Genomic DNA, 21706 nt, shown 5'->3' on the forward strand with positions numbered 1-21706 from the left:
GAGGGAACGGAGGTCTCTCCTTTACAGCGCTTTTCGCTCTGGCCCATTGGAAGGCCCCTGGCTTAAGGACCACCCTGTAAGGAGGGTTTCGGTCGCCTTTGCCATGCAAATTAAGCCACAGGTCACTTTGACACGCCCGGCAAAATGACTGCCCTGTAACCAGCGTGTAAGGTCTTATACCTCTCACGCTTAAGCTAGGGGTGCCTTTCTGTGCCTGTGGCTTAGCGACTCCCCCCGACCCTCCACCACTTGAGAAGAGTTGAACTTCTGTTTCTCTTAGTCACAGTAAATTCCCACAGAATGATTTCTACTTGGCTTTTTTGAGATTTGAAGTGAAATCTTATTTGGGACCTATCCCGGTCAGATGGAACATGGTGTGGCGAAGGGGCGGCTGTAAGGGGATGGCGGAGGCCGTGGAAAATTCGCCCCTTTTCTCAAAAAAGCCAAGAAATGGCCCAACCAAGCAAACGTCACAAAGTCTGGAAATGAACAGGGGAGGTGGGGGGCTCCTTTCGGACCCTCACTTCCGTGTAATCCTTCCTCAAGTCCTTTTGCCCTGCCCAATTTACACCGCTCAACCAACCACAACTTTCCCCTTTGTTTTCTTGTGCACAAGAAAGAACGCTGTCGGACTGACGAGCGTTAACTGTAGGGATTCGGACAGCTCCATTTGTTGTGTCCGAATTCCGGGCCTTGTGTCTCTTTGGTGATAAAGAGAGGAGATTCCTCGGGCTACGTTGGAAGAGATTGAGGTGGCGGTCCTTTCTGAAATGTGTTCATGTTGAGATGTTGTAGGTAGATGCGGTGGTATTCAGAGCTGGCACGTGGGTGCACCTAACCCTACTAACAGGACCGCGTCACAAGTAAAAGGGGTCTTTTCTGGTAAAGGTAGGGGGCACAAAGTTGTCATTTTCTTGGTGGGGTAGGAGGTAAGTCGGGAAGGGTGTCGCTGAGGGACTGAGGATTGATTGGAAAGGGGACACTCAGCAGGATCCCTCCCTTACCTGTTCATTTCCAGATCTTTTCACATTCAGGACTCCCCCCACCCTCATTGTGTAACGGAGGTGTATTATATTAAAGAAAGGGTGACTGCCCTGTAATCAGGGTTCAGGTCGCTTTCCCTTTTCTCCTCTCTGCATCGGCCCTCTTCACGCCAAGGTCCAAAGTGAGCTCCCTCTAACTAGGGTGTGGGTCTTTCCCTGCCTTTCACAAGGTAACACTGCCATTTGGAAGATAGTTCTAGAAACCAGCCTCTTGAGAGGGTTCAGGGTTTGCCCTACTAGCTGTCCCGTGCCCTCCTCACTCACGCACTCAGCCAAGTCAAAGCCCGCGTCCTCTGCATCCACCTGGACCCGCCTTCTGCCGCAAGCTCTCCTGCGCTCTGAAAGAGATCGGTGCCGAAAAGTAGGCATTAGGGTAATTTCCGGCAGGGCCGAGTACCTTGCCAATGTCATCTGAATCTACCTTGTACACGTGCTCTCTGCTGAGCCACAGCTAACCCGCTTCACCTCTCTCTTTCTAGCAACTCAAAGGACAAAATGGACAAGACGACACAAGCACCAAAGAAACTGCAGGAAAAGGGAAGAAAAAGCCACGGCCAACGGCTGCACACACCGCACACACCGCACCCCTGTACCGAGGGATCGGGTTCGACACTTCTCCTCACAGGCTTAATCCCCCTTCAGGTGCCCGGTAAAAGGACCTCCCTGTAAACAAGGATCACGGTCCATTCCTTGCCAACCAAAATGCTTTATGGGTCCCTTCCACAGCTGAGGAGGAGCGAGCCCCCTTTAAAACGGGTTGAGGTCTCTGTGGGTTTGAGCTCCTTAGGACCTAGCCTTTAAAATGCCCCGGGCCGTTGACCTCTCCCTGTCAGAAGGGTGCAGGTCTCCCCTTTCTAACTCCTCTTGGGCCGTTGGCACTCGCTGGGCAACGAGACCACCCACTTCCGAGGGAACGGAGGTCTCTCCTTTACAGCGCTTTTCGCTCTGGCCCATTGAAGGCCCCTGGCTTAAGGACCACCCTGTAAGGAGGGTTTCGGTCTCCTTTGCCATGCAAATTAAGCCACAGGTCACTTTGACACGCCCGGCAAAATGACTGCCCTGTAACCAGGGTGTAAGGTCTTATACCTCTCACGCTTAAGCTAGGGGAGCCTTTCTGTGCCTGTGGCTTAGCGACTCCCCCCGACCCTCCACCACTTGTGAAGAGTTGAACTTCTGTTTCTCTTAGTCACAGTAAATTCCCACAGAATGATTTCTACTTGGCTTTTTTGAGATTTGAAGTGAAATCTTATTTGGGACCTATCCCGGTCAGATGGAACATGGTGTGGCAAAGGGGCGGCTGTAAGGGGATGGCGGAGGCCGTGGAAAATTCGCCCCTTTTCTCAAAAAAGCCAAGAAATGGCCCAACCAAGCAAACGTCACAAAGTCTGGAAATGAACAGGGGAGGTGGGGGGCTCCTTTCGGACCCTCACTTCCGTGTAATCCTTCCTCAAGTCCTTTTGCCCTGCCCAATTTACACCGCTCAACCAACCACAACTTTCCCCTTTGTTTTCTTGTGCACAAGAAAGAACACTGTCGGACTGACGAGCGTCAACTGTAGGGATTCGGACAGCTCCGTTAGTTGTGTCTGAATTCCAGGCCTTGTGTCTCTTTGGTGATAAAGAGAGGAGATTCCTCGGGCTACGTTGGAAGAGACTGAGGTGGCGGTCCTTTCTGAAATATGTTCATGTTGAGATGTTGTAGGTACATGCGGTGGTATTCAGAGCCGGCACGTGGGTGCACCTAACCCTACTAACAGGACCGCGTCACAAGTAAAAGGGGTCTTTTCTGGTAAAGGTAGGGGGCACAAAGTTGTCATTTTCTTGGTGGGGTAGGAGGTAAGTCGGGAACGATGTCGCTGAGGGACGGAGGATTGATTGGAAAGGGGACACTCAGCAGGATCCCTCCCTTACTTGTTCATTTCCAGATCTTTTCACATTCAGGACTCCCCCCACCCTCATTGTGTAACGGAGGTGTATTATATTAAAGAAAGGGTGACTGCCCTGTAATCAGGGTTCAGGTCACTTTCCCTTTTCTCCTCTCTGCATCGGCCCTCTTCACGCCAAGGTCCAAAGTGAGCTCCCTCTAACTAGGGTGTGGGTCTTTCCCTGCCTTTCACAAGGTAACACTGCCATTTGGAAGATAGTTCTAGAAACCAGCCTCTTGAGAGGGTTCAGGGTTTGCCCTACTAGCTGTCCCGTGCCCTCCTCACTCACGCACTCAGCCAAGTCAAAGCCCGCGTCCTCTGCATCCACCTGGACCCGCCTTCTGCCGCAAGCTCTCCTGCGCTCTGAAAGAGATCGGTGCCGAAAAGTAGGAATTAGGGTAATTTCCGGCAGGGCCGAGTACCTTGCCAATGTCATCTGAATCTACCTTGTACACGTGCTCTCTACTGAGCCACAGCTAACCCGCTTCACCTCTCTCTTTCTAGCAACTCAAAGGACAAAATGGACAAGAGGACACAAGCACCAAAGAAACTGCAGGAAAAGGGAAGAAAAAGCCACGGCCAACGGCTGCACACACCGCACACACAGCACACACCGCACCCCTGTACCGAGGGATCGGGTTCGACACTTCTCCTCACAGGCTTAATCCCCCTTCAGCTGCCCGGTAAAAGGACCTCCCTGTAAACAAGGATCACGGTCCATTCCTTGCCAACCAAAATGCTTTATGGGTCCCTTCCATAGCTGAGGAGGAGCGAGCCCCCTTTAAAACGGGTTGAGGTCTCTGTGGGTTTGAGCTCCTTAGGACCTAGCCTTTAAAATGCCGTTTGGGCCATTGACCTCTCCCTGTCAGAAGGGTGCAGGTCTCCCCTTTCTAACTCCTCTTGGTCCGTTGGCACTCGCTGGACAACGAGACCACCCACTTCCGAGGGAACGGAGGTCTCTCCTTTACAGCGCTTTTCGCTCTGGCCCATTGGAAGGCCCCTGGCTTAAGGACCACCCTGTAAGGAGGGTTTCGGTCTCCTTTGCCATGCAAATTAACAGGTCACTTTGACACGCCCGGCAAAATGACTGCCCTGTAACCAGGGTGTAAGGTCTTATACCTCTCACGCTTAAGCTAGGGGAGCCTTTCTGTGCCTGTGGCTTAGCGACTCCCCCCGACCCTCCACCACTTGAGAAGAGTTGAACTTCTGTTTCTCTTAGTCACAGTAAATTCCCACAGAATGATTTCTACTTGGCTTTTTTGAGATTTGAAGTGAAATCTTATTTGGGACCTATCCCGGTCAGATGGAACATGGTGTGGCGAAGGGGCGGCTGTAAGGGGATGGTGGAGGCCGTGGAAAATTCGCCCCTTTTCTCAAAAAAGCCAAGCAATGGCCCAAACAAGCAAACATCACAAAGTCTGGAAATGAACAGGGGAGGTGGGGGGCTCCTTTCGGACCCTCACTTCCGTGTAATCCTTCCTCAAGTCCTTTTGCCCTGCCCAATTTACACCGCTCAACCAACCACAACTTTCACCCTTTGTTTTCTTGTGCACAAGAAAGAACGCTGTCAGACTGACGAGCGTCAACTGTAGGGATTCGGACAGCTCCGTTAGTTGTGTCCGAATTCCTGGCCTTGTGTCTCTTTGGTGATAAAGAGAGGAGATTCCTCGGGCTACGTTGGAAGAGATTGAGGTGGCGGTCCTTTCTGAAATGTGTTCATGTTGAGATGTTGTAGGTAGATGCGGTGGTATTCAGAGCCGGCACGTGGGTGCACCTAACCCTACTAACAGGACCGCGTCACAAGTAAAAGGGGTCTTTTCTGGTAAAGGTAGGGGGCACAAAGTTGTCATTTCTTGGTGGGGTAGGAGGTAAGTCGGGAAGGGTGTCGCTGAGGGACGGAGGATTGATTGGAAAGGGGACACTCAGCAGGATCCCTCCCTTACCTGTTCATTTCCAGATCTTTTCACATTCAGGACTCCCCCACCCTCATTGTGTAAAGGAGGTGTATTATATTAAAGAAAGGGTGACTGCCCTGTAATCAGGGTTCAGGTCGCTTTCCCTTTTCTCCTCTCTGCATCGGCCCTCTTCACGCCAAGGTCCAAAGTGAGCTCCCTCTAACTAGGGTGTGGGTCTTTCCCTGCCTTTCACAAGGTAACACTGCCATTTGGAAGATAGTTCTAGAAACCAGCCTCTTGAGAGGGTTCAGGGTTTGCCCTACTAGCTGTCCCGTGCCCTCCTCACTCACGCACTCAGCCAAGTCAAAGCCCGCGTCCTCTGCATCCACCTGGACCCGCCTTCTGCCGCAAGCTCTCCTGCGCTCTGAAAGAGATCGGTGCCGAAAAGTAGGCATTAGGGTAATTTCCGGCAGGGCCTAGTACCTTGCCAATGTCATCTGAATCTACCTTGTACACGTGCTCTCTACTGAGCCACAGCTAACCCGCTTCACCTCCCTCTTTCTAGCAACTCAAAGGACAAAATGGACAAGACGACACAAGCACCAAAGAAACTGCAGGAAAAGGGAAGAAAAAGCCATGGCCAACGGCTGCACACACAGCACACACCGCACCCCTGTACCGAGGGATTGGGTTCGACACTTCTCCTCACAGGCTTAATCCCCCTTCAGCTGCCCGGTAAAAGGACCTCCCTGTAAACAAGGATCACGGTCCATTCCTTGCCAACCAAAATGCTTTATGGGTCCCTTCCATAGCTGAGGAGGAGCGAGCCCCCTTTAAAACGGGTTGAGGTCTCTGTGGGTTTCAGCTCCTTAGGACCTAGACTTTAAAATGCCCCGGGCCGTTGACCTCTCCCTGTCAGAAGGGTGCAGGTCTCCCCTTTCTAACTCCTCTTGGGCCGTTGGCACTCGCTGGGCAACGAGACCACCCACTTCCGAGGGAACGGAGGTCTCTCCTTTACAGCGCTTTTCGCTCTGGCCCATTGGAAGGCCCCTGGCTTAAGGACCACCCTGTAAGGAGGGTTTCGGTCTCCTTTGCCATGCAAATTAACAGGTCACTTTGACACGCCCGGCAAAATGACTGCCCTGTAACCAGGGTGTAAGGTCTTATACCTCTCACGCTTAAGCTAGGGGAGCCTTTCTGTGCCTGTGGCTTAGCGACTCCCCCCGACCCTCCACCACTTGAGAAGAGTTGAACTTCTGTTTCTCTTAGTCACAGTAAATTCCTACAGAATGATTTCTACTTGGCTTTTTTGAGATTTGAAGTGAAATCTTATTTGGGACCTATCCCGGTCAGATGGAACATGGTGTGGCGAAGGGGCGGCTGTAAGGGGATGGCGGAGGCCGTGGAAAATTCGCCCCTTTTCTCAAAAAAGCCAAGAAATGGCCCAGCCAAGCAAACGTCACAAAGTCTGGAAATGAACAGGGGAGGTGGGGGGCTCCTTTCGGACCCTCACTTCCGTGTAATCCTTCCTCAAGTCCTTTTGCCCTGCCCAATTTACACCGCTCAACCAACCACAACTTTCACCCTTTGTTTTCTTGTGCACAAGAAAGAACGCTGTCGGACTGACGAGCGTCAACTGTAGGGATTCGGACAGCTCCGTTAGTTGTGTCCGAATTCCTGGCCTTGTGTCTCTTTGGTGATAAAGAGAGGAGATTCCTCGGGCTACGTTGGAAGAGATTGAGGTGGCGGTCCTTTCTGAAATGTGTTCATGTTGAGATGTTGTAGGTAGATGCGGTGGTATTCAGAGCCGGCACGTGGGTGCACCTAACCCTACTAACAGGACTGCGTCACAAGTAAAAGGGGTCTTTTCTGGTAAAGGTAGGGGGCACAAAGTTGTCATTTTCTTGGTGGGTTAGGAGGTAAGTCGGGAAGGGTGTCGTTGAGGGACTGAGGATTGATTGGAAAGGGGACACTCAGCAGGATCCCTCCCTTACCTGTTCATTTCCAGATCTTTTCACATTCAGGACTCCCCCACCCTCATTGTGTAACGGAGGTGTATTATATTAAAGAAAGGGTGACTGCCCTGTAATCAGGGTTCAGGTCGCTTTCCCTTTTCTCCTCTCTGCATCGGCCCTCTTCACGCCAAGGTCCAAAGTGAGCTCCCTCTAACTAGGGTGTGGGTCTTTCCCTGCCTTTCACAAGGTAACACTGCCATTTGGAAGATAGTTCTAGAAACCAGCCTCTTGAGAGGGTTCAGGGTTTGCCCTACTAGCTGTCCCGTGCCCTCCTCACTCACGCACTCAGCCAAGTCAAAGCCCGCGTCCTCTGCATCCACCTGGACCCGCCTTCTGCCGCAAGCTCTCCTGCGCTCTGAAAGAGATCGGTGCCGAAAAGTAGGCATTAGGGTAATTTCCGGCAGGGCCGAGTACCTTGCCAATGTCATCTGAATCTACCTTGTACACGTGCTCTCTACTGAGCCACAGCTAACCCGCTTCACCTCTCTCTTTCTAGCAACTCAAAGGACAAAATGGACAAGACGACACAAGCACCAAAGAAACTGCAGGAAAAGGGAAGAAAAAGCCACGGCCAACGGCTGCACACACCGCACACACAGCACACACCGCACCCCTGTACCGAGGGATCGGGTTCGACACTTCTCCTCACAGGCTTAATCCCCCTTCAGGTGCCCGGTAAAAGGACCTCCCTGTAAACAAGGATCACGGTCCATTCCTTGCTAACCAAAATGCTTTATGGGTCCCTTCCATAGCTGAGGCGGAGCGAACCCCCTTTAAAAAGGGTTGAGGTCTCTGTGGGTTTGAGCTCCTTAGGACCTAGCCTTTAAAATGCCCCGGGCCGTTGACCTCTCCCTGTCAGAAGGGTGCAGGTCTCCCCTTTCTAACTCCTCTTGGGCTGTTGGCACTCGCTGGGCAACGAGACCACCCACTTCCGAGGGAACGGAGGTCTCTCCTTTACAGCGCTTTTCGCTCTGGCCCATTGGAAGGCCCCTGGCTTAAGGACCACCCTGTAAGGAGGGTTTCGGTCTCCTTTGCCATGCAAATTAAGCCACAGGTCACTTTGACACGCCCGGCAAAATGACTGCCCTGTAACCAGGGTGTAAGGTCTTATACCTCTCACGCTTAAGCTAGGGGAGCCTTTCTGTGCCTGTGGCTTAGCGACTCCCCCCGACCCTCCACCACTTGAGAAGAGTTGAACTTCTGTTTCTCTTAGTCACAGTAAATTCCCACAGAATGATTTCTACTTGGCTTTTTTGAGATTTGAAGTGAAATCTTATTTGGGACCTATCCCGGTCAGATGGAACATGGTGTGGCGAAGGGGCGGCTGTAAGGGGATGGAGGAGGCCGTGGAAAATTCGCCCCTTTTCTCAAAAAAGCTAAGAAATGGCACAACCAAGCAAACGTCACAAAGTCTGGAAATGAACAGGGGAGGTGGGGGGCTCCTTTCGGACCCTCACTTCCGTGTAATCCTTCCTCAAGTCCTTTTGCCCTGCCCAATTTACACCGCTCAACCAACCACAACTTTCCCCTTTGTTTTCTTGTGCACAAGAAAGAACGCTGTCGGACTGACGAGCGTTAACTGTAGGGATTCGGACAGCTCCGTTTGTTGTGTCCGAATTCCTGGCCTTGTGTCTCTTTGGTGATAAAGAGAGGAGTTTCCTCGGGCTACGTTGGAAGAGACTGAGGTGGCGGTCCTTTCTGAAATGTGTTCATGTTGAGATGTTGTAGGTAGATGCGGTGGTATCAGAGCCGGCAGGTGGGTGCACCTAACCCTATTAACAGGACCACGTCACAAGTAAAAGGGGTCTTTTCTGGTAAAGGTAGGGGGCACAAAGTTGTCATTTTCTTGGTGGGGTAGGAGGTAAGTCGGGAAGGGTGTCGCTGAGGGAAGGAGGATTGATTGGAAAGGGGACACTCAGCAGGATCCCTCCCTTACCTGTTCATTTCCAGATCTTTTCACATTCAGGACTCCCCCACCCTCATTGTGTAACGGAGGTGTATTATATTAAAGAAAGGGTGACTGCCCTGTAATCAGGGTTCAGGTCGCTTTCCCTTTTCTCCTCTCTGCATCGGCCCTCTTCACGCCAAGGTCCAAAGTGAGCTCCCTCTAACTAGGGTGTGGGTCTTTCCCTGCCTTTCACAAGGTAACACTGCCATTTGGAAGATAGTTCTAGAAACCAGCCTCTTGAGAGGGTTCAGGGTTTGCCCTACTAGCTGTCCCGTGCCCTCCTCACTCACGCACTCAGCCAAGTCAAAGCCCGCGTCCTCTGCATCCACCTGGACCCGCCTTCTGCCGCAAGCTCTCCTGCGCTCTGAAAGAGATCGGTGCCGAAAAGTAGGAATTAGGGTAATTTCCGGCAGGGCCGAGTACCTTGCCAATGTCATCTGAATCTACCTTGTACACGTGCTCTCTACTGAGCCACAGCTAACCCGCTTCACCTCTCTCTTTCTAGCAACTCAAAGGACAAAATGGACAAGACGACACAAGCACCAAAGAAACTGCAGGAAAAGGGAAGAAAAAGCCACGGCCAACGGCTGCACACACAGCACACACCGCACCCCTGTACCGAGGGATCGGGTTCGACACTTCTCCTCACAGGCTTAATCCCCCTTCAGCTGCCCGGTAAAAGGACCTCCCTGTAAACAAGGATCACGGTCCATTCCTTGCCAACCAAAATGCTTTATGGGTCCCTTCCATAGCTGAGGAGGAGCGAGCCCCCTTTAAAACGGGTTGAGGTCTCTGTGAGTTTCAGCTCCTTAGGACCTAGCCTTTAAAATGCCCCGGGCCGTTGACCTCTCCCTGTCAGAAGGGTGCAGGTCTCCCCTTTCTAACTCCTCTTGGGCCGTTGGCACTCGCTGGGCAACGAGACCACCCACTTCCGAGGGAACGGAGGTCTCTCCTTTACAGCGCTTTTCGCTCTGGCCCATTGGAAGGCCCCTGGCTTAAGGACCACCCTGTAAGGAGGGTTTCGGTCGCCTTTGCCATGCAAATTAAGCCACAGGTCACTTTGACACGCCCGGCAAAATGACTGCCCTGTAACCAGCGTGTAAGGTCTTATACCTCTCACGCTTAAGCTAGGGGAGCCTTTCTGTGCCTGTGGCTTAGCGACTCCCCCCGACCCTCCACCACTTGAGAAGAGTTGAACTTCTGTTTCTCTTAGTCACAGTAAATTCCCACAGAATGATTTCTACTTGGCTTTTTTGAGATTTGAAGTGAAATCTTATTTGGGACCTATCCCGGTCAGATGGAACATGGTGTGGCGAAGGGGCGGCTGTAAGGGGATGGCGGAGGCCGTGGAAAATTCGCCCCTTTTCTCAAAAAAGCCAAGAAATGGCCCAACCAAGCAAACGTCACAAAGTCTGGAAATGAACAGGGGAGGTGGGGGGCTCCTTTCGGACCCTCACTTCCGTGTAATCCTTCCTCAAGTCCTTTTGCCCTGCCCAATTTACACCGCTCAACCAACCACAACTTTCCCCTTTGTTTTCTTGTGCACAAGAAAGAACGCTGTCGGACTGACGAGCGTTAACTGTAGGGATTCGGATAGCTCCATTTGTTGTGTCCGAATTCCGGGCCTTGTGTCTCTTTGGTGATAAAGAGAGGAGATTCCTCGGGCTACGTTGGAAGAGATTGAGGTGGCGGTCCTTTCTGAAATGTGTTCATGTTGAGATGTTGTAGGTAGATGCGGTGGTATTCAGAGCTGGCACGTGGGTGCACCTAACCCTACTAACAGGACCGCGTCACAAGTAAAAGGGGTCTTTTCTGGTAAAGGTAGGGGGCACAAAGTTGTCATTTTCTTGGTGGGGTAGGAGGTAAGTCGGGAAGGGTGTCGCTGAGGGACTGAGGATTGATTGGAAAGGGGACACTCAGCAGGATCCCTCCCTTACCTGTTCATTTCCAGATCTTTTCACATTCAGGACTCCCCCCACCCTCATTGTGTAACGGAGGTGTATTATATTAAAGAAAGGGTGACTGCCCTGTAATCAGGGTTCAGGTCGCTTTCCCTTTTCTCCTCTCTGCATCGGCCCTCTTCACGCCAAGGTCCAAAGTGAGCTCCCTCTAACTAGGGTGTGGGTCTTTCCCTGCCTTTCACAAGGTAACACTGCCATTTGGAAGATAGTTCTAGAAACCAGCCTCTTGAGAGGGTTCAGGGTTTGCCCTACTAGCTGTCCCGTGCCCTCCTCACTCACGCACTCAGCCAAGTCAAAGCCCGCGTCCTCTGCATCCACCTGGACCCGCCTTCTGCCGCAAGCTCTCCTGCGCTCTGAAAGAGATCGGTGCCGAAAAGTAGGCATTAGGGTAATTTCCGGCAGGGCCGAGTACCTTGCCAATGTCATCTGAATCTACCTTGTACACGTGCTCTCTGCTGAGCCACAGCTAACCCGCTTCACCTCTCTCTTTCTAGCAACTCAAAGGACAAAATGGACAAGACGACACAAGCACCAAAGAAACTGCAGGAAAAGGGAAGAAAAAGCCACGGCCAACGGCTGCACACACCGCACACACCGCACCCCTGTACCGAGGGATCGGGTTCGACACTTCTCCTCACAGGCTTAATCCCCCTTCAGCTGCCCGGTAAAAGGACCTCCCTGTAAACAAGGATCACGGTCCATTCCTTGCCAACCAAAATGCTTTATGGGTCCCTTCCATAGCTGAGGAGGAGCGAGCCCCCTTTAAAACGGGTTGAGGTCTCTGTGAGTTTCAGCTCCTTAGGACCTAGCCTTTAAAATGCCCCGGGCCGTTGACCTCTCCCTGTCAGAAGGGTGCAGGTCTCCCCTTTCTAACTCCTCTTGGGCCGTTGGCACTCGCTGGGCAACGAGACCACCCACTTCCGAGGGAACGGAGGTCTCTCCTTTACAGCGCTTTTCGCTCTGGCCCATTGGAAGGCCCCTGGCTTAAGGACCACCCTGTAAGGAGGGTTTCGGTCGCCTTTGCCATGCAAATTAAGCCACAGGTCACTTTGACACGCCCGGCAAAATGACTGCCCTGTAACCAGCGTGTAAGGTCTTATACCTCTCACGCTTAAGCTAGGGGAGCCTTTCTGTGCCTGTGGCTTAGCGACTCCCCCCGACCCTCCACCACTTGAGAAGAGTTGAACTTCTGTTTCTCTTAGTCACAGTAAATTCCCACAGAATGATTTCTACTTGGCTTTTTTGAGATTTGAAGTGAAATCTTATTTGGGACCTATCCCGGTCAGATGGAACATGGTGTGGCGAAGGGGCGGCTGTAAGGGGATGGCGGAGGCCGTGGAAAATTCGCCCCTTTTCTCAAAAAAGCCAAGAAATGGCCCAACCAAGCAAACGTCACAAAGTCTGGAAATGAACAGGGGAGGTGGGGGGCTCCTTTCGGACCCTCACTTCCGTGTAATCCTTCCTCAAGTCCTTTTGCCCTGCCCAATTTACACCGCTCAACCAACCACAACTTTCCCCTTTGTTTTCTTGTGCACAAGAAAGAACGCTGTCGGACTGACGAGCGTTAACTGTAGGGATTCGGATAGCTCCATTTGTTGTGTCCGAATTCCGGGCCTTGTGTCTCTTTGGTGATAAAGAGAGGAGATTCCTCGGCCTACGTTGGAAGAGATTGAGGTGGCGGTCCTTTCTGAAATGTGTTCATGTTGAGATGTTGTAGGTAGATGCGGTGGTATTCAGAGCTGGCACGTGGGTGCACCTAACCCTACTAACAGGACCGCGTCACAAGTAAAAGGGGTCTTTTCTGGTAAAGGTAGGGGGCACAAAGTTGTCATTTTCTTGGTGGGGTAGGAGGTAAGTCGGGAAGGGTGTCGCTGAGGGACTGAGGATTGATTGGAAAGGGGACACTCAGCAGGATCCCTCCCTTACCTGTTCATTTCCAGATCTTTTCACATTCAGGACTCCCCCCACCCTCATTGTGTAAAGGAGGTGTATTATATTAAAGAAAGGGTGACTGCCCTGTAATCAGGGTTCAGGTCGCTTTCCCTTTTCTCCTCTCTGCATCGGCCCTCTTCACGCCAAGGTCCAAAGTGAGCTCCCTCTAACTAGGGTGTGGGTCTTTCCCTGCCTTTCACAAGGTAACACTGCCATTTGGAAGATAGTTCTAGAAACCAGCCTCTTGAGAGGGTTCAGGGTTTGCCCTACTAGCTGTCCCGTGCCCTCCTCACTCACGCACTCAGCCAAGTCAAAGCCCGCGTCCTCTGCATCCACCTGGACCCGCCTTCTGCCGCAAGCTCTCCTGCGTTCTGAAAGAGATCGGTGCCGAAAAGTAGGCATTAGGGTAATTTCCGGCAGGGCCGAGTACCTTGCCAATGTCATCTGAATCTACCTTGTACACGTGCTCTCTGCTGAGCCACAGCTAACCCGCTTCACCTCTCTCTTTCTAGCAACTCAAAGGACAAAATGGACAAGACGACACAAGCACCAAAGAAACTGCAGGAAAAGGGAAGAAAAAGCCACGGCCAACGGCTGCACACACCGCACACACAGCACACACCGCACCCCTGTACCGAGGGATCGGGTTCGACACTTCTCCTCACAGGCTTAATCCCCCTTCAGGTGCCCGGTAAAAGGACCTCCCTGTAAACAAGGATCACGGTCCATTCCTTGCCAACCAAAATGCTTTATGGGTCCCTTCCATAGCTGAGGAGGAGCGAGCCCCCTTTAAAACGGGTTGAGGTCTCTGTGAGTTTCAGCTCCTTAGGACCTAGCCTTTAAAATGCCCCGGGCCGTTGACCTCTCCCTGTCAGAAGGGTGCAGGTCTCCCCTTTCTAACTCCTCTTGGGCCGTTGGCACTCGCTGGGCAACGAGACCACCCACTTCCGAGGGAACGGAGGTCTCTCCTTTACAGCGCTTTTCGCTCTGGCCCATTGGAAGGCCCCTGGCTTAAGGACCACCCTGTAAGGAGGGTTTCGGTCTCCTTTGCCATGCAAATTAAGCCACAGGTCACTTTGACACGCCCGGCAAAATGACTGCCCTGTAACCAGGGTGTAAGGTCTTATACCTCTCACGCTTAAGCTAGGGGAGCCTTTCTGTGCCTGTGGCTTAGCGACTCCCCCCGACCCTCCACCACTTGAGAAGAGTTAAACTTCTGTTTCTCTTAGTCACAGTAAATTCCTACAGAATGATTTCTACTTGGCTTTTTTGAGATTTGAAGTGAAATCTTATTTGGGACCTATCCCGGTCAGATGGAACATGGTGTGGCGAAGGGGCGGCTGTAAGGGGATGGCGGAGGCCGTGGAAAATTCGCCCCTTTTCTCAAAAAAGCCAAGAAATGGCCCAGCCAAGCAAACGTCACAAAGTCTGGAAATGAACAGGGGAGGTGGGGGGCTCCTTTCGGACCCTCACTTCCGTGTAATCCTTCCTCAAGTCCTTTTCCCCTGCCCAATTTACACCGCTCAACCAACCACAACTTTCCCCTTTGTTTTCTTGTGCACAAGAAAGAACGCCGTCGGACTGACGAGCGTCAACTGTAGGGATTCGGACAGCTCCGTTAGTTGTGTCCGAATTCCCGGCCTTGTGTCTCTTTGGTGATAAAGAGAGGAGATTCCTCGGGCTACGTTGGAAGAGACTGAGGTGGCGGTCCTTTCTGAAATGTGTTCATGTTGAGATGTTGTAGGTAGATGCGGTGGTATTCAGAGCCGGCACGTGGGTGCACCTAACCCTACTAACAGGACCGCGTCACAAGTAAAAGGGGTCTTTTCTGGTAAAGGTAGGGGGCACAAAGTTGTCATTTTCTTGGTGGGGTAGGAGGTAAGTCGGGAAGGGTGTCGCTGAGGGACGGAGGATTGATTGGAAAGGGGACACTATGCAGGATCCCTCCCTTACCTGTTCATTTCCAGATCTTTTCACATTCAGGACTCCCCCCACCCTCATTGTGTAAAGGAGGTGTATTATATTAAAGAAAGGGTGACTGCCCTGTAATCAGGGTTCAGGTCGCTTTCCCTTTTCTCCTCTCTGCATCGGCCCTCTTCACGCCAAGGTCCAAAGTGAGCTCCCTCTAACTAGGGTGTGGGTCTTTCCCTGCCTTTCACAAGGTAACACTGCCATTTGGAAGATAGTTCTAGAAACCAGCCTCTTGAGAGGGTTCAGGGTTTGCCCTACTAGCTGTCCCGTGCCCTCCTCACTCACGCACTCAGCCAAGTCAAAGCCCGCGTCCTCTGCATCCACCTGGACCCGCCTTCTGCCGCAAGCTCTCCTGCGCTCTGAAAGAGATCGGTGCCGAAAAGTAGGCATTAGGGTAATTTCCGGCAGGGCCGAGTACCTTGCCAATGTCATCTGAATCTACCTTGTACACGTGCTCTCTACTGAGCCACAGCTAACCCGCTTCACCTCCCTCTTTCTAGCAACTCAAAGGACAAAATGGACAAGACGACACAAGCACCAAAGAAACTGCAGGAAAAGGGAAGAAAAAGCCACGGCCAACGGCTGCACACACCGCACACACCGCACCCCTGTACCGAGGGATCGAGTTCGACACTTCTCCTCACAGGCTTAATCCCCCTTCAGGTGCCCGGTAAAAGGACCTCCCTGTAAACAAGGATCACGGTCCATTCCTTGCCAACCAAAATGCTTTATGGGTCCCTTCCATAGCTGAGGAGGAGCGAGCCCCCTTTAAAACGGGTTGAGGTCTCTGTGGGTTTCAGCTCCTTAGGACCTAGCCTTTAAAATGCCCCGGGCCGTTGACCTCTCCCTGTCAGAAGGGTGCAGGTCTCCCCTTTCTAACTCCTCTTGGGCCGTTGGCACTCGCTGGACAACGAGACCACCCACTTCCGAGGGAACGGAGGTCTCTCCTTTACAGCGCTTTTCGCTCTGGCCCATTGGAAGGCCCCTGGCTTAAGGACCACCCTGTAAGGAGGGTTTCGGTCTCCTTTGCCATGCAAATTAACAGGTCACTTTGACACGCCCGGCAAAATGACTGCCCTGTAACCAGGGTGTAAGGTCTTATACCTCTCACGCTTAAGCTAGGGGAGCCTTTCTGTGCCTGTGGCTTAGCGACTCCCCCCGACCCTCCACCACTTGAGAAGAGTTGAACTTCTGTTTCTCTTAGTCACAGTAAATTCCCACAGAATGATTTCTACTTGGCTTTTTTGAGATTTGAAGTGAAATCTTATTTGGGACCTATCCCGGTCAGATGGAACATGGTGTGGCGAAGGGGCGGCTGTAAGGGGATGGCGGAGGCCGTGGAAAATTCGCCCCTTTTCTCAAAAAAGCCAAGAAATGGCCCAGCCAAGCAAACGTCACAAAGTCTGGAAATGAACAGGGGAGGTGGGGGGCTCCTTTCGGACCCTCACTTCCGTGTAATCCTTCCTCAAGTCCTTTTGCCCTGCCCAATTTACACCGCTCAACCAACCACAACTTTCACCCTTTGTTTTCTTGTGCACAAGAAAGAACGCTGTCGGACTGACGAGCGTCAACTGTAGGGATTCGGACAGCTCCGTTTGTTGTGTCCGAATTCCTGGCCTTGTGTCTCTTTGGTGATAAAGAGAGGAGATTCCTCGGGCTACGTTGGAAGAGATTGAGGTGGCGGTCCTTTCTGAAATGTGTTCATGTTGAGATGTTGTAGGTAGATGCGGTGGTATTCAGAGCCGGCACGTGGGTGCACCTAACCCTACTAACAGGACCGCGTCACAAGTAAAAGGGGTCTTTTCTGGTAAAGGTAGGGGGCACAAAGTTGTCATTTTCTTGGTGGGTTAGGAGGTAAGTCGGGAAGGGTGTCGTTGAGGGACTGAGGATTGATTGGAAAGGGGACACTCAGCAGGATCCCTCCCTTACCTGTTCATTTCCAGATCTTTTCACATTCAGGACTCCCCCCACCCTCATTGTGTAAAGGAGGTGTATTATATTAAAGAAAGGGTGACTGCCCTGTAATCAGGGTTCAGGTCGCTTTCCCTTTTCTCCTCTCTGCATCGGCCCTCTTCACGCCAAGGTCCAAAGTGAGCTCCCTCTAACTAGGGTGTGGGTCTTTCCCTGCCTTTCACAAGGTAACACTGCCATTTGGAAGATAGTTCTAGAAACCAGCCTCTTGAGAGGGTTCAGGGTTTGCCCTACTAGCTGTCCCGTGCCCTCCTCACTCACGCACTCAGCCAAGTCAAAGCCCGCGTCCTCTGCATCCACCTGGACCCGCCTTCTGCCGCAAGCTCTCCTGCGCTCTGAAAGAGATCGGTGCCGAAAAGTAGGCATTAGGGTAATTTCCGGCAGGGCCGAGTACCTTGCCAATGTCATCTGAATCTACCTTGTACACGTGCTCTCTACTGAGCCACAGCTAACCCGCTTCACCTCTCTCTTTCTAGCAACTCAAAGGACAAAATGGACAAGACGACACAAGCACCAAAGAAACTGCAGGAAAAGGGAAGAAAAAGCCACGGCCAACGGCTGCACACACCGCACACACAGCACACACCGCACCCCTGTACCGAGGGATCGGGTTCGACACTTCTCCTCACAGGCTTAATCCCCCTTCAGGTGCCCGGTAAAAGGACCTCCCTGTAAACAAGGATCACGGTCCATTCCTTGCCAACCAAAATGCTTTATGGGTCCCTTCCATAGCTGAGGAGGAGCGAGTCCCCTTTAAAACGGGTTGAGGTCTCTGTGGGTTTCAGCTCCTTAGGACCTAGACTTTAAAATGCCCCGGGCCGTTGACCTCTCCCTGTCAGAAGGGTGCAGGTCTCCCCTTTCTAACTCCTCTTGGGCCGTTGGCACTCGCTGGGCAACGAGACCACCCACTTCCGAGGGAACGGAGGTCTCTCCTTTACAGCGCTTTTCGCTCTGGCCCATTGGAAGGCCCCTGGCTTAAGGACCACCCTGTAAGGAGGGTTTCGGTCTCCTTTGCCATGCAAATTAACAGGTCACTTTGACACGCCTGGCAAAATGACTGCCCTGTAACCAGGGTGTAAGGTCTTATACCTCTAAGTCGGGAAGGGTGTCGCTGAGGGACGGAGGATTGATTGGAAAGGGGACACTCAGCAGGATCCCTCCCTTACCTGTTCATTTCCAGATCTTTTCACATTCAGGACTCCTCCCCCGCCTTGTGTAAAGGAGGAATATTTTACTAACGAAAATGTGACTGCCCTGTAATCAGGGTTCAGGTCTCTTTCCCTTTTCTCCTCCCTGTATTGTCCCCCTTAACGGCACCCGACATAGTCACTCTGCAGAGTAGACTGTGGCCCCTCCGCATCCTTGATACCACAGAGCCCGTACCCAACGAGGAAGCACACGGCCTGTGAAGAAACTAGAGGGAGCACACATGAGGAATTCAAAGCACTGACCTCTCACTCAGAGCCAATTATCTGGGAGGCGGAAACCTGAGGACTGTTCATATCTGCTTAGAAGGATATCCAGGTTGCTCAGGTCCACTTGTGCCAGCTTCTCCTGTGGCTGGGGCTCCTGGCCAATTCCTCTGCAAGCGCAGCTGCAAAAGCCAAGCATGAGCCATCACTACACAAATCTCTATTGGTGTGTGAAATCTTGCCCTCATCCCTGCCTCCCTCTCCCATCCCATCTACATCAGCCCCACTGGATGAACAGAAACTGAGTGATCATTTCTCTCGTGGAGCAACAGTGACACCAGGTGGCCCACCAGGGGAATGCACAAAGCATTTTCCTTAGGCAGTAACAGTGACACCAGGTGGCCACTCGATGTAATAGCACAGAGCATTTCCCACATGAAGTAACAATGACACCATGTGGCCACTTTGGGTAATGCACAAAGCATTACCCTACTGGAGCAACAGTGACATCTGTAAACATTTCAGGGAGCTGGAGTGGCACCTGGTGGCCACTCGAGGTAATGCACAAAGTAGTTCCAAAGGGAGCAACAGTGACACTGGATGGCTAATCCAGGTAATTCACAAAGCATTTCAGGGAGCAAGACTGACTAGGTGGCCACAAGGGGTAATGCACAAAGAATTTCCCCCATTGATCAACAGTGACACTGTGTTGTCACCTGCAGTACCCTCAGAGTAATCCCTTAAGAAGCAGCAGTGACATTGGGCGGCCAGTTGGACGACTGCACAGAGCATTTCTTTCATGGAGCAACAGAGACACTACATGGCCAATCGGGGAAATGGTCGGAGCTTTTCCCCTGCGGAACAGCAGTGACGCCCGGTGGCCACTCAGTGTAATTGCACAGAACATTTCTCTCATGAAGCAAAAATGAGACTGTGTGGCCACCCCGGGTAATCACAGAGCATTTCCTTCATGAAGCAATATTGACACCGGGTGGACACTCTGTATAGTTGCACAGAGCATTTCGCAAATAAAGCAACAGTGACACTGGGTGGCTAATCCAGGTAATGCACAAAGCATTTCCCCCATGGAGCAACAGTGGCACTGGGTGGACACCTGGGGTAATGACAGGTTTCAGAGTAGCAGCCGTTTTAGTCTGTATCCACAAAAAGAAGAACAGGAGTACTGGTGGCACCTTAGAGACTAACAAATTTATTAGAGCATAAGCTTTCGTGGACTACAGCCCACTTCTTCGGATGCATCCGAAGAAGTGGGCTGTAGTCCACGAAAGCTTATGCTCTAATAAATTTGTTAGTCTCCAAGGTGCCACCAGTACTCCTGTTCTTCTTTTCACCTGGGGTAATGCACAGAGCATTTCCTTAAGGAGCAACAGTGACACTGTGTGCCATGATACAGCAGGGCCAGAGAGCAGCAGGAGAATGGTGGAAGAAAACTAGAGTGGTACGGATGAGGAATAGAGTGCCATAATTGTTCACTCACAGCCAGTCATGCAGAAGACAGAAAGCGGAGGACTGTTCATCTCTGCTTACAAGGATGTCCAGGCTGCTCAGGTTCACTTCTTCCAGTTTCTCCTCTGGCTGGGGTCCTGGGCGATTCCTCTGCAAACACAGCATATAACCCAAGCAGGAGCCATCACTGCCCAAAGGTCTATTGGTGTACGAGATACTGCCCTCCCTCTCCCATCCACTGTACATCAGCCCCACTTGATGAACAGTGACAGTCAACTCCCACAGTCACCCCCACCACTACCAATGGAGGATCTAGTACCATCATGTTTCTCTTCCCCCTCCCAATGCCCCAGTGGGTTGCAGACGCCCCAGACCAAGCCTGTGAGCATGCACCATTGCCCATCTTCTATACAAAGAGACAGGACAAGGGGAGAGAGAGAGAGTATGTTGGCCAACATATGAGAGCTCAGAGAGAGACACATAGGAAGAAGGACAAATTCAGCACCTGTACTCACCTTTCCGGTTCCAGGCCTCTGCTCAGGTGAACATGCTCCTCCCTGTCCAGGAAGATCAGCTGCTCCCAATATAGGGAAATTCTCCCTCTGCACCCAGAACAAGGAGGAAAACTTTTATTACAAACCAAACCCCACCTAAAGGGAAGCAGACGTCTGTACTCAGCCTTTACCACACATGTATCTTAGAGGCCACCTGGGCTATTTCTCAGAATGTAGTTGCCCTGGAGCAACAGTGACACCCAGTGGCCAATCACGGCAATGCACAGAGCATGTCCCCCATGCAGCAGCAGTGACACTTGGTGACCGCTCGCGGCAAAGCACAAAGCATTTCCCTCGTGGAGCAACACAGACACTACGTAGCCACTCAGGGTAAGGCAGAAATCATTTCCCCCCCCCCCCCCCACAGCGCTGCACTGATACTCGGTGGCCAGCCGGGGTAATGTCTGAGCTATCTGCCTTGGACCATCACCGCCATCCGGCGGGCAGGCAGGGTAACATACAGACTGTGTTTCTCCTGGAGCAGCGGTGACACCCGGTGGCCAGTTGGGGAAATGCGCAGCATGCATCTGCCCTGGAGGAGCAGTGACAGCCTGTGGGCAGCAGGGGCAGCACCAGCCCCTTCCTCACTGGGGGAGCTGAGGTGGGGTAGACAGAAAACTGTGGCAGCTGCATCCCCCCCACCACCACGAGCCTCACCCCTCACTGAAGTGCAAGTTCTGCCTCCGCCCCTCAGAGGCTCCAGCCATTCACCAGCCCAGAGGCCAGAGCCAGGCAGGGTAGGGCGACTGCTACGCTAGGTGGCGCAATGATGCAGGCAGCCACAGCGCTCCCCACCCTTGTCCTTGTGCTGTGTGGGGTCCCGGGGCTGTGGCTGCTCCTCAGTTCCCGGCCGCCCTTCGACCGCTCACAGACCTTAAGCGCCGCTCGGGTTGGGGTCGGGCTCCAGGGCCAGCAGAGCCCTCGGGGAGCAGTAACCACGAGGGTTAGGACCCAGGAGCCCAGCCTGGAGCAGGTCAGCCCGGAGTGCTGTGCAGAGCTCTGGACCCTCCACATAACATGTGTGGTGCAACTTGGTGACTGGAGACACAGGCCGAGGGCTACTCTCAGACCCCTGCTCACGTCCGCTACTGAATATGGCCTGCTTCAGAGAGGATACCTAGAGTGGCATGACCAGGGAAGCTCACCCAACAATACACGTTTATGAAATTTCACCAACTTTAAAAAATATGTTTCCAAAGATTGTAGGCATAACAAAGGATTTAATATCTTACTAAGGTACTGATTTTGTACAGACCAAGCTAACGGCGCATCCCTGCCTGGAGCCATGTGGGCCGTGACCAGACTCCTCACCAAACCAGACACTTAGCTCACTGACAGTGACGGCTGCTCCGTTTCCAGCTAGATGGCATTGCCATAGCCTGGCATCAACAATGCTCACTGTCTCATGGCTCTTGCGTGCCTTCCATCTCACACCGGGGCTGGGCTCTTACCCTTGACTTCTTTCTCCTTCCTACTAAGCAGAATACAAGAGGGAAAAACAAAAGTTATCATCGGTGTATGTTCTTCTTCTCCCTGTCCCATTACACCTTTATAGATACAATTAAAAAGCACACAACGCACACTCAACCTCTGGAATTGCTGGCCAGAGAATG

General features: G+C 52.3%; 1 protein-coding gene across 37 annotated transcripts in view; it reads right to left on the reverse strand.

Moving 5' to 3' along the window:
* The window catches only part of LOC135978446 (uncharacterized), a 57969-nt gene extending 36444 nt beyond the window's left edge, over positions 1–21525 (reverse strand). For 35 of the 37 annotated variants that reach the window (XR_010595825.1, XR_010595822.1, XR_010595824.1 and 32 more), the window contains exons 1-4: positions 21349–21486; positions 20055–20141; positions 19571–19689; positions 18112–18254 (exon numbers count right to left, since the gene is read on the reverse strand). The gene's annotated coding sequence lies outside the window, so the exon portion shown is untranslated. Of the gene's footprint in view, positions 1–16902; positions 16996–18111; positions 18255–19570; positions 19690–20054; positions 20142–21348 lie in introns of those variants that run through there. The other 2 variants (XR_010595860.1, XR_010595826.1) reach the window with 2 other exon arrangements.
* Positions 21526–21706: the final 181 nt, after the last annotated feature.

Source organism: Chrysemys picta, unplaced genomic scaffold, assembly GCF_011386835.1.
Source record: "Chrysemys picta bellii isolate R12L10 unplaced genomic scaffold, ASM1138683v2 scaf267, whole genome shotgun sequence".
Classification (NCBI taxonomy): Eukaryota; Metazoa; Chordata; order Testudines; family Emydidae; genus Chrysemys; species Chrysemys picta.